Source organism: Hippocampus guttulatus, chromosome 12, assembly GCF_054856545.1.
Source record: "Hippocampus guttulatus isolate MCC_2025c chromosome 12, RoL_Hgut_1.0, whole genome shotgun sequence".
NCBI lineage: Eukaryota > Metazoa > Chordata > Actinopteri > Syngnathiformes > Syngnathidae > Hippocampus > Hippocampus guttulatus.
Genome location: NC_141272.1, coordinates 12,234,450 through 12,246,832, shown reverse-complemented (window position 1 = coordinate 12,246,832; position 12,383 = coordinate 12,234,450). Strand labels below are relative to the sequence as shown.

The window sequence follows — 12,383 nt, the reverse complement described above, 5'->3', positions numbered from 1 at the left end:
CTGAATCTAAAATAAAAACAAAGAAAAACAAAAAAACAGGGCCTTTTGTTGTTAGGTTGTGGATTTGAAAGCTACAAAACTGGCGGATTATGGTCAGGCTGCTTATTGCTAGGTAGAATTTGTGATTGTCCCTCGAAGGCCAATGGAAAAATGTGGCATGTGCCTGCCTCGCCCACTAGGCTGTTCGAATGAGTGCCAGCAGCAACAGGAAGTCGGACAGACACAGATTAAGCACATTTCCCCCCCAAAAGTACAATACTCATTTAATTCCATTGCTGTGGATTGACAATATTCGATGTATCGGAAAGAATAGAAAACCGGGCGATCTGTAGTCGCGATGCATAATAAAATCTGAAGAATGTAAATGTCAGCTTTATGACTGACAGGTGATCAGTCCAGCAGTCAGCCCCCCTTGTGCCATTTTCCCACTGGTACGGGACAGACTCAAACCACGAAAAAATAAAAAATAAAAAAAAAGTAAAAGCCACACCACATTGAATGCATCAGTCAACAGTCAACAAATATGTGTTTCGGAAAGTTATTCAAGATGAGATGAGGGCAAACAAGAAAAGATGGTGTTGACCTTTCTTCTGGAACGGGGCAAAGAGTCAAGCATGTGATTAAAAAGTGATCACCGCAGCATACGACTCGCCTCTGACCCGCGTGCTGATTTTCCACTGGACAGGATGAGCCATGCAAAATTGTGAAAACACGCCATATGAAACACACCAGCATCAGCGTCAACCAGCAACTATGGAGGACAATGAGCATCTCCTGCACTCACACATCTCAAGCCATCCATTTACTAGACCAGACTTTTCAGGGATACAACTCACACATGTGCGACAAGTAAATCTGCTTATTTCATTTCATTTCTTAAAAATATATCGTTTTTAAATACTCTTGGTTGCCTAACAAAGTGCTCCACAACACAGACCAATTGTTGGCGAAAATGCACATATCAACTGGTTTGCTAGCCAACATTAACTCCAAAAGAAGGAGCCAGGAGACAAATAAAATACCAAAGACGATGGCAAGCCAGTGTGTGTGTGCAAAAAAATGTTTTATAAAAGAATGATATATATATATATATATATATATATATACACACACACACACACACACACAGAGGACTATAGACTTTTTATGTAGGAAATGCCACATTTTCAATACTGACAAATTCATTCATATTGTAAAATGACAAGGAACTCACTGCGTGATACCCTCTCGAACTGAACCGTACCGTATTGCATCGACACGTGATCCCACCAAATCGAATCGTTCCACTTTGACATGAACTGTCAGAGATACACAAGTCATTAGACTCATGTAGCAATTCAAAGTGTCCCGACGTCTTTGACGCATCAAACACAACATGACCCCCCTTCCCCACTCCCAAAATAAATAAATAAATAAATTCAAACAAACAACAACAGAAGAAAAGCATCCACGTTCATTTCTGTCATTTCTAGCCGCGCATCCTCCGGATGTTACGACGCAGCGGTGATGACCAAGGGGCTCAAAAGGGTAAAAGCTCTATGATTGACAGGTGATGACTTGCACCTCCTGCCAGCTGGGATAGACTCCAGCTTCCCTACTGAACGTCAAAAAGTCGTGAAGAAAACAGATGGATGGATGTTTTAGTGTGTACGTATTGTGCAGAAAAGCATACATTTTATGCCTTTTACTACCCGCGTGTGGTAACGCTAGTGCGGCGTAATGCCGCAACAGCAGCAACGGCAACAGCAGCAGCAGTGAGGGTGTCACTGAGTTCATGGACATAAAACAAGCCACCGTCAGACTGGTCTGCCCCTCACAGGAATAGCAAAGGAGGAGGGTATACATCTCTGCGTAAAAGAGTGCAAGAGAAAGAGAGGAGGGTTGGAAGAAGAGAGCGGCAATGAGAGCACGCGTCCAAGACAGACGGAGACATAAAGGGAATAAAACGTGCAGGAGATGCAGTCGTAATGGGTGGAAGGTTGGTCAAGGGAAAAAGTCGGGGGAAAAAAAGACTCCCTTCGGTGAGTTTACGACCTTCTTCACCCACAGAGCCTCTGTCAATATTAAGAGACATGCAGTACACTATGTCTGTTTTTTGCCTCCATTGAGCAGACGCTGTAGTGTTGCAATCCAGACAGATGTGGAGTGAGACAGGTGTCTGGGACAGATGTAAGGGTACAGATATGATCTGATGTCGGCAGGGTGAGGGAGGATGCTCGCCATGTGAAATGCGGGCAGGGAAAGAGTAGCATAATAAATTGTAGAAAATCTTACAAAAAGGGCTTTGGTCATGTCATGGGTCACATAGCTGACTTATGTTGGCTCGCATTGGCGTAAGGTTGTTATCGTTAAGGAAAACGAATAAAAACTAAAACTACAATTTTATTGTATTTTGTAATAAAAATACAAAACGTTTTGGTGATGAAATTAAAAATTGGGTGGTTTTAGAAAAATGAAACTATATTTTTGGACTAATGGACTAAACGGATTCATTTTTTTTATGCCAATCCATTTCATCCATGCACTTTCAGTGTTTATTTTTAAATGTATTTGTTTTGTGCTGAAAACACTTTGGGGGTGGTAGTTTTCTTGATTACACAATACTTATTCTGACCTTTTTTTAATCGACAGATACTCCATATATTAAAAAAACAAAACGAAAGCTAATAAAAGGTTTCCTAAAAACAAAGCTTTTTCCCCAAAAATGAAATGCAAAAAACACTCTAAAAACAACTATACTATGACTAAAGTGAGATGAGGAGGAGACAAAATAACCAATGCTGCAGTATCATGAATCTGATCATCAAACACCACCTGATTTGTGAATTTTGATGTCACGACCAATTCAGGAAATGCCAAGTAGAGCAGCGGTGACCCAAAAGTGCAACATTTCCAATGCGTGACTAAGGACAAAACGACTTCCAAACAAAACAATCTTGATGACATACAGTCAACCCCATTTCCAAAAATGGCCATTTCGAGAAGAAACAGCAGGGTTCACTTAGAAGCCTCCAAATGCTTGTCATAGTTCTTGGCATTGGATACCCACATGTTTGAAAGCAGCATAAATCGGAAAGAAATGCACGCTCATCGATGGGAAGTATCTGCTTACCACACAAGTGGCAAATGGAAGACAAAAAAACTGAGATCTGTCTTCTCGGGGACGATACTGTAACACACTTTCAACTCCAGAATTGGTGTATGTCTAATGTAAAAATGTTTTTCAAATGATCCAATCGGGATCGCAGTCACTGGATATATGTAAATAAGGCAGAACGGCTACTTCTTGACAGGTGGTCTTACCATGTGTTGTTTCATAGAGGCACCAAAGTGTGTCTCTTCTGCTTACAAAATATGCAAATGGCCCAATTTCATAATGAACAACAATCATGTTCTTCACGTTACATTTATATTCAAATACAATGTTCATAAATTAAGAAATGTTAGTTTTTTTCTCACATTTCCTCCCCTCCCCCCAAAAAAGATCTAAAATTGCAGGTGTCAAACTCAAGGCCCAGGGGCTAGATCTGGCCCGCCACATCATTTTATGTGGCCCGCGAAAACAAATCAAACATGTCAACTTCTACGATGATTGCTAAAATCCGTACCAACATTTCAAATTCTCATATGTAATAAATAAGTGAGTTATTATAAGCAGTTTCTTGTGACCAAACCCCTCCTGACACTAACTGAAACAATCGTTGAAGGAACCGTTATTCTTGACTTCACAGTCATAACGGCCCTCGAAGGGAAACGGTCACTACAATGTGGCCCGCGACAAAAATGAATTTGACACCCCTGATCTAAATTAAACAGGCGGCACCGTTTGAGGGAGGAGAATAAATCCAGTTGGATGTTCTAAGTAGCCTAGTTGAACAAAGAACACCACAAGACTACCTGATAGAATAGACTGAAAACCAAACCTGCCATCATAATGTTTGTCAAAGGAGTTTTCTCACAGGTATGTAAAAAATGTTTGGTCACGTTGCCTTTGAGGAGCCTCGCAAAACATAATGGCTAGCCTGCTAGCTAACGCCATCTGTACAGAGTGCTATATCCAGTTAACCGTAAAAAGAGCTCATCTGTGCCAGTAATCCGAGCAACAGAAAAGTCAAACAATTAGAAGACTGATAAAATATTCATTCAAGCCATTTATTTGGTATTCTCAATCACTCTGCCGTGCGAAATGAATGGGTTTGTTTCCTAATGGTAGCATTGGAACTTTTGCCACTCATAAGTAGGTGTGACATCATAGTGAAATAGTCTATTGCATGTACAAATGTAGTTATTTATTTATTTATTCTTTTTAACGTGTTATAGTATGACGTTCACTACTTCCTCTTCAGGAAATTGGTCCCGGGCCAAAAATCTTTGCCCACAGGGACCGTTTCACCACTGAATGACTGCTTTCTATTCACTATGAAATGGAAGAAAACACTGACCACTGTACTGCTCTTGTATTGGCTCTCATTATACCATGCAGGTGTATTTCTTTTTCTTTCATAAGCACGGCGGCCCCTTGCAGATGTGTCATTCGGACGTGAACACGTTTGCTTGTTTTTGTTTCTTAACACCATGCGGTCATTTTTCTCAGCCACAGAGTGTCGTGAGGCCAAACAGGCAATAATCTGTCCACTTCTCTCGTCTATGACTAATGGCTCATATTGACACCGTAAACGGCGGAAATCACAACGGGCAAACTCCGAAGGGGGCGACCGTATTTACCAAAGATTACATCTTCAGTGAGTGTGTGATGGGGGGGGGGGGGGGGGGCGTGACAGCTTTACAGACTGCTGGGAAAATAGCAATCGGCATTGACTGACTCGCCATTTTGCCACTCGCCAAACGCTCTCAAAGGACTCCTCCCGGCCATTATTTTATCTGTCTAAATGCCATGGGCGTGCTCTGTGTTGTACTCCTGTCACCTTCTTCTGCCTTCACCTTGATCACAGCGCATACCGGCAGTTTTTGCTCTTTCATTACGCTGACTTTTTCCTCTTTGTTCACGCACATCTGCATTCAACACATGACCCTTCAGCAACAGAGGAAGAGAAAATATGACAGATTTATTGTTAACTTTTTTTCCATGTAAGTCCGCAAATTCCAAACTCGGTTTTCTCCCCATTTTAAGACGTCCTCATAGATTTGAGACGCTTTTCTTTCCTCGGATGACCTTGCAGCTCTGTCTGCTCTGATCTGCAACGAGGCCTTTTTTCCACGCAGACATTAAAAGAGAAACACAGACGAGCCACGGGAGCAAAGAGGGGCGAGGAAGTGAAGGTGGTGGGATGAGAGGGAGGGCATTTGCTGGCGCTGAAGTATTAGCACTGGTGGTGACAATCGGGCGGGGAGCTCAGGCTGCCAAATTAGGGAAGTTGATGGAAGTTGATCCCTACCGGCCACCAACATTAGAACAACTGCACGATCTAATCAGAGCAATGAACCTTTTTGTGTTCCAATATCCATCCATTTTCTCTACCCCTTATCCCGTTTAGTGTTGCAGGGAGCTGGAGTGTATACCATCTTACGCCAAAGGGACGATGTCAATCTGAATTCAATTCATTGTTCAGGCCTTCTCCATTTTGCCTATTTATTTTCAGACACCCTTTTGTCATTATTATTATTATTATTATTATTATTGGCCTTAATGGCTTATTGGTAACCAATGATTGTGCATTAATAAATTCTGCCTAGCAACAAGTGTCCAAAAACAAATAACCAGGAAAAAGGCAGTTCTGGTCAACTATGTGAGTGTTTCCCAACATTTTACTTGAACAAAGACACCCTCCTAACAGTTGAAAAGAAAATCATGACACGCCAACAAGCAAAACATACAAAAAGTACAGTATGTATACTAAAATAAGAAAATATATCTGACACGTAAACTGGGCCTGTTTAATTGTATATAAAGCTAATATACACAGAGTATAAAACGGGCTACTTCAAAAAAATTGATTTTTTTTTTACTTATTTTCCAGCTGTTTTCCAAGTGCTATCGTCATGGAAAATAAATATTTGTTTACTCTCTGACTCTAAAAATATCAAGGTCAAGGAAATAATCATTTAAATTGTAGGTTTCTTGAAGACAACAAATTGTCCACAAGTGTGAGCGTGGATGATTGTCCCCTGCAAATTGGCTGATGAGCAGTCCAGCTTGTACCCTGCCGCTTGCGCATGGTCAGCTGGGAGAGGCTCCAGCTCACCCACACCACCCTGAACATTGTAAGCAGTACAGAAAATGGATGGATGATACACCAGAGGTGTCCAAAGCCTGACCCAGTGTCCATTTGCTGCCCACAGCTTTTTTTTTTTTTTTTTTTGGCCTGAAGCACTATTCTAAAAATAAAATCAAACACAGCCAGATTCATAACAGTAAGGTTGCCTGCATTGCACTTTTACTGTTTCGGCGTTGTTGATCTGAAGCTGAAGACGAGCTTCTGTACATCTTATTATCAACAGGATCGACTGGCCAGCAAATTTATGTTACTTCGTCGAGAAAGTGCAGCATCAAAATAAGTAAATAAAATCTAAAGCCTTCGCGATTTCAAAATTGCATCCTGCAATATTGCACTGTCGAACTGAACGTGATTAATTGTTCAGCACTACATGTGAAGTTGTTGTTTGTCTGTATGTGACCTGTGCTTGACTGGCGACCAGTAAAGGGTATACCCCGCCTCTTGCCCGACCCACCTATAACCCAAAAAAAACCTCAGACGTAATCTGTTTTTCTTGAAAATCTTGAATTGCTGAACATCTCCTGACCTATATTGGATTAGTTGTAGCAGTTGTAGCATAACTAAGTGATGTCAAATGGAGGTGCTGTAAGAGGCAAAGCAGATTAAAACAGCTGAAAAGCAACCACTTTATGGGCCATATTGCAAAATGAAAATTGCATTGACAGTGTCAAAAAGGAATATTCTAACCTTTCAAATGGCCAAATGTTGCGAAATGTTCGGATGCGGTGCACATGTTTGCATGACAGCACAATGCAGGTGTTACATCAAAAGTGTGAAAATGGGAATCTGATTGGAAGATGGACCAATTTATCCAATCTACTTAAACAACGTGTTTATTTACATGCACAGTTGACCCACATTATTTGCAGGGAATTGGGACAGGACCAGCCCACAAGTAGCCAAAATTTGCATGTAATTGACGCCCGGTGAATGGTACAAGGGAACAAATAATAACAATTAAACCCTAATTATCCCTAAAACGCTGATAAACATTCAAGACATGGAAAAAACACGTAATTTGAAAATATGGGAAACAATTGAAAAAATAAAAATGTTAAAATCCTGTATATGTTGAGCAACCTTGGATTATGAATAATGAGAGCACAGACATCCTTGGATCGATTGTCGAATTACGACATTTTTACCGATCTGCGATTTTGCATAAAATACAAAATATCAGCCAATCAAATGTGAGTCAAGGCTAAAAACAAGCACATTCAAGGCCACAATTATTATTATTTTTGTGTGTGTGTTGAAAATGACTAGCAGTTAACGGCAATTGTTGTTTTCCCTTCAAACGCAGTACAGTTTGGAAGGACTTCTCTTTTATAAACCTTTGGGTGGAAGCCACCTGCATGAACAACTTAACCAGCGGAGCCACTCAACCACTTTAGAAAGGACTGATACTAATTCAAACAAAGTGCTGTCAAGTCAGACAATTTGCATTCCAACCCAATGCAAAATTCAATAATGACTTGTGTGAATGCGTGTGTATGTGTATGTGTGTGTGTGTGTGTGTGTGTGTGATTTTTATGTCATGTTTTCTCGAGCATGGCTGCCATTCGTGTGTCTGAGTGTGTTTCAGTAAATGTGTGTGTGAGTGTGTGTTTTGTCATCATTAATCCACAAATAGGGGTGCACGGCATTAACAGTAGGATTCACACCATGGTGCTGTCCGACTGGAACAGTGTGAGAAATAGTCTGCCAGAAATGAGGATGTGTGTCAGTGTCTCAATGTGTGTGTGTGTGTGTGTGTGTGTGTGTGTGTGCGTGTGTTTGCCAACTACTTCGCGCAACATTAAACACTGACGTTCGGCCATTTGTTTGTCTGCGCAGCTCTTTTCCACATTAAAAGTGTCCCGCCTCACACTACTGCACATTAGTAGAGAAGCACGATGCCCATCTGCATGCTAGCTATACTTACATGCGCACACACACCCACGCCCACGTGCACACACACGCACACACACGCGCACACACACGCACACACACACAGCTCTATGCAGGGATCCATCCCACTGATCATCCAGATGGTTGGTAAAATATTCCAAAAGTGATATGGCAGAAGAGAGCGGGACTAAGTAATCAGCGACAACTCATGCTCGTGTCTAAACGCGCACACACACGCACACGGGCACACGCACACGCCGAGTAAACAGACTTACTGTGCGCAAGGACTCTCATCTGACTGCTGCTGAGAGGAGAATGGAAAGTGAAAACCTCATGCTTGCTTGGCGGCACTTCTCTCTCCTCTGTCACTGCCCCCTCCTAATCCTCCTCCTATTCCTTCCTCCTCCTCCTCCTCCTCCTCCTCCTGCTCCTCTTCTTCCCTCCCTCCCTCGCCCTTCACTCCCTCTTCCGCCTTCCCTCTTGGCAGAAGCTCGCCGCATTCAGCGCCACGCACCCCGTCTCCATCTAAGGCAGCGTTGGCTAAACGTGTCACACACAATTTATCCGCAGCAGGAATCTCACGGCCGGGGTCGTAGGCAGAAAGGAGGAGGTGTGGAATCGGAGTGGGGTGGGAGGGTAGGCCGGTCATGGAGGGGGCGGGAGGTCGTGGGGGTTTAGACAAACTTCTACTGTCAACACTCAATTTCACATACCGTGAAAATGCTTTGGAGAAGCGGGATTCAAGCCGTGCTGGCTGGTCCTGCCCCTCCCTCGCCCTTGTCTCTCCACCATCTGCACTAATTCTCAGAGAGAAGTAGTTATTTTACTAGGCACCACCTGCACCCACACACCTTCCCACCCGCAAGAGCAGAGTGAGGATAAATTTTTTTTTTAAAAAGCATGCTAAAGGCAACCAAGGTCGAACACAATACAGGAAAGGACACAGTTTGACTTTCGAATCAATGTTTTCCCATAGGAAATAATGGGAAGAGAAGTGATCGATTCCAGGATCAAAGTGTCACCACCATTAAATCTTCAGCAACTTCGGTTTTAACATTATTAACGCTTTCACTGACGTGGATATTTATATCCGTCAACCCAAGTACTGCCAGGGATATGTATTCGTCAAGTGCATTTCTCAACGGGTAAGCGTGGAATAGGGACTCGGGCCAGTTTGTCTGTGAGCCTCCTCCCCAGTTGGATGGATGAATGGATTTGTAGTTAACCATATCTATCCATCCATCCATCCATCTATTCTCTAATCCGCTTATCCTTACAAGGTCGTGGGGGGTGGGGGGGGGGGGTGCTGGAGCCTATCTCAGCTGTCATCGGGCAGTAGGCGGGGAACACCCTGAACCGGTTGCCAGCCAATCGCAGGGCACACAGAGACGAACAACCATTTGCGTTCACAGTCACATCTAGGGACAATTTCGAGTGTTCCATTAGTTGCCATGCATGTTTTTGGAATGTGAGAGGAAACCGGAGGACCTGGAGAAAACCCACGCAAGCACGGGGGGAACATGCAAATTCCACACAGGAAGGCCGGAGCTGGAATTGAACCCGGGATCTCTGCACTGTGAAGTCGACGTGCTAACCCCTTAACTACCGGACTGCCCATTATTATTATTTTTTTTATTTTTTTTATTTCTTGGGGGCAACAACCTGTATTAGAAAGGCCTCTCAATGTGAAGCAGAAATAAACACATTGCCACACATCCTTTGGTTGCAGCCCATCTCTTTCACAGCATCACTCTGCTCCAGGACAGCAAGAGTCCCAACAGTTGCCATGGCGGCAAACCCATCAACATTACGTCAGGTGCACACATGTGAGTGTGCGTGTGTCAGGTGGATGCTACCGATGCTACCGAGTGACTCACACTCACTGACGTGTGACTGCAACAAGTCATGTGTTTGGAATTTATCACCACATTGCCTTGTGTGTTTGAGTGCATGTGTGTGTTTGAACTCCCCAGAGCGCATACGATGGATCTGCATGTCGCATGCGTAAATATTTACATCATGTCCACAGAGTCCAGCAGAAGTGCCCCAGTCATCGGCGATATGAACTGACAAGTCCCTCCCCCCTTCCCACTGACTCCGTGTGACTCGCACCGCCTTCAAGGCATTGCGCAGAAATCACAAGATTTTGATTGTTTACAGATGGACTCTAAAAATAACAAAGAGTGATGTCACTCGGAAGGGGATAAACACTTTTCTGCAAAGGGAAGTTGGGTTGACTTCTCTAGCTCAGGGTTCACACAGCAGACTGTAGGCTTGAAATGATATTTCTTATCAAGATTGTGGTGCACAGCCGCTTTTTTAATTAATGCTGCCAAAAGCGTTGGGTTCGGACTCTTGACACATTTTTAATCCAGGTCCATTATAATACAGGTATTTACCAAAAAGGCAATTTTTGAAGGTAGTTTAACATTCCTAATGGTACATACATGTGAGTGGGGTTGCAAAATTAAAAAAAAATTACAGTTGGAAAATTTTCATAGACATAAAAAAAAAGAACGAGCCAGGAATTTACCAACCTGAAAGTTGGATCTAAATAGGAAACTTAAATCCAGATGAAGAAAATATAGTTTTGCACATGGGTGATGCTTTGAAATATAAATTCATTTGTTGCGTGACCACGCTAGTCACAAAAAAAGACACTCATATCATCTGTCCCCATTGAAATGAATAAAAATGTCTTTCATCCATTTTAAACTGCACAAAAGAATGGTTTAATTATAAAAACATAGTATTCTAAAATATTGTACTGTAGGTTACATTACAAAATCAAAACTGATCGGTAAACCGCAGTAATGTCAGTCATGCTTTGTAGAGGATAAAGAATATATTCCTTGGGTAACATTGTAACCTTCTTAACGGACATACAAGTGTAAAAATATGGTAACCACTTAACCACTGTCAGTAGAACAACATGAACAGAAGTGATAGCTCGCAAGTTGCAATGTTGAGGTACATGAAAAGTTCCACTATGTGCTCATGAAATGTCCCTATTTTTCTATTTGCATTAAATTGTCTGTGTGCAGTTCATTTATGTAACACTAGAAAAACGTTTTTACGAAGAGCATACCATCTATGTCATACAATGACCATGAAGTTGAATGGAAACCTTTGGTGGGTGAAATCAGGAAATCTCAGAAGCACCTTACAGTGTGAGTGACTCACTTGGGAATCATGTTCAATCATGGCATTATATACACTAAAAGTAGTGAATGAAACCTCACTTTATATGTTCACATTGAGTGTGTAAAAGTAAATAGGGGCAAACAAGAGGGGGGCGGGATCACACTTGAGTGAATATACTTCCTGCTAATGATGATGTACTTGCCGTTTAAGAGGCACACACTGATGAGAAAACAAGACATGCTGAAAGGTTTGGGACCTATAATTGGTGCAATTGCGGCTAATTTAGTGGGGACAAGAGTCTGAGTGGGTGAAAATGCAGGCTTGCTTAACTTTTTTTGTGAGCCCTTGAAAAGGCGACGGGTGTGTCTTCCAAGAAGGAAAAGAGGAACGATTGAAGGGAGAAAACACACAGACTAAGAGAAGGAGGATTTAACGGCCACATCTGGAGCCATCTATCATCCTTGATGCTATGTGAGGCCAAAAAGCTGAGCTGACAGCAAGACAAGCTCACAGATTATTATTTTTATTTATTTTTTCTTAATGGAAACTTTCAGCAAGGTGATGTGCTTTTAAGTGATCTCTGTTCAGTTCGAAATGGATTTCATGTCAGTTTGTCAACTTTTTTCAACATGCTGAATATGCATGACTTTTCTTAATCATTGCTGTCTCGCACTTTTATGTCTAAAGAACACGAGGATCCCTAATAGCGAAATAGAATCAACCAAGCCAAAAAAAGAGGATGCTTCCATATAGTATAGTCTAGTTACTGATGAATTCAAATGAATTACAACAAGAATTCAGATCATGATGAATTGTTTTTCTCAACTCAACTCAACTGTATTTATAGAGCACTTTCAAACAGCCATCGCTGCATACAAAGTGCTGTACATGGAGCAATTTAACATATACAATAAACAGTAAAACAAATCGGTAATAAAGACGGTAGAAAGCACCAAACAATAAAACCAAGAACAAATCTAAGTCATGCCGAGTCGAATGCCAAAGAATACAAGTGAGTTTTGAGGAGGGTTTTGAAGATGGGCAGTGAGGAGGCATGCTAAATTTTCATTATGAATGTCATGTTTTATGATTAATTGTAAAGTATTTTAATGC

At 41.9% G+C, this 12,383-nt stretch overlaps 1 protein-coding gene across 3 annotated transcripts in view; it reads right to left on the bottom strand.

Annotated features, from left to right (window-relative positions):
- Positions 1–12,383, bottom strand: part of LOC147197438 (muscleblind-like protein 1) — an 83,306-nt gene that overhangs the window by 57,120 nt on the left and 13,803 nt on the right. The window contains exon 1 of one of the 3 annotated variants that reach the window (XM_086125018.1): positions 8,402–8,539. The exons of the other annotated variants lie outside the window; for them this stretch is intronic. The gene's annotated coding sequence lies outside the window, so the exon portion shown is untranslated. Of the gene's footprint in view, positions 1–8,401; positions 8,540–12,383 lie in introns of those variants that run through there. 3 annotated transcript variants of the gene reach the window in all.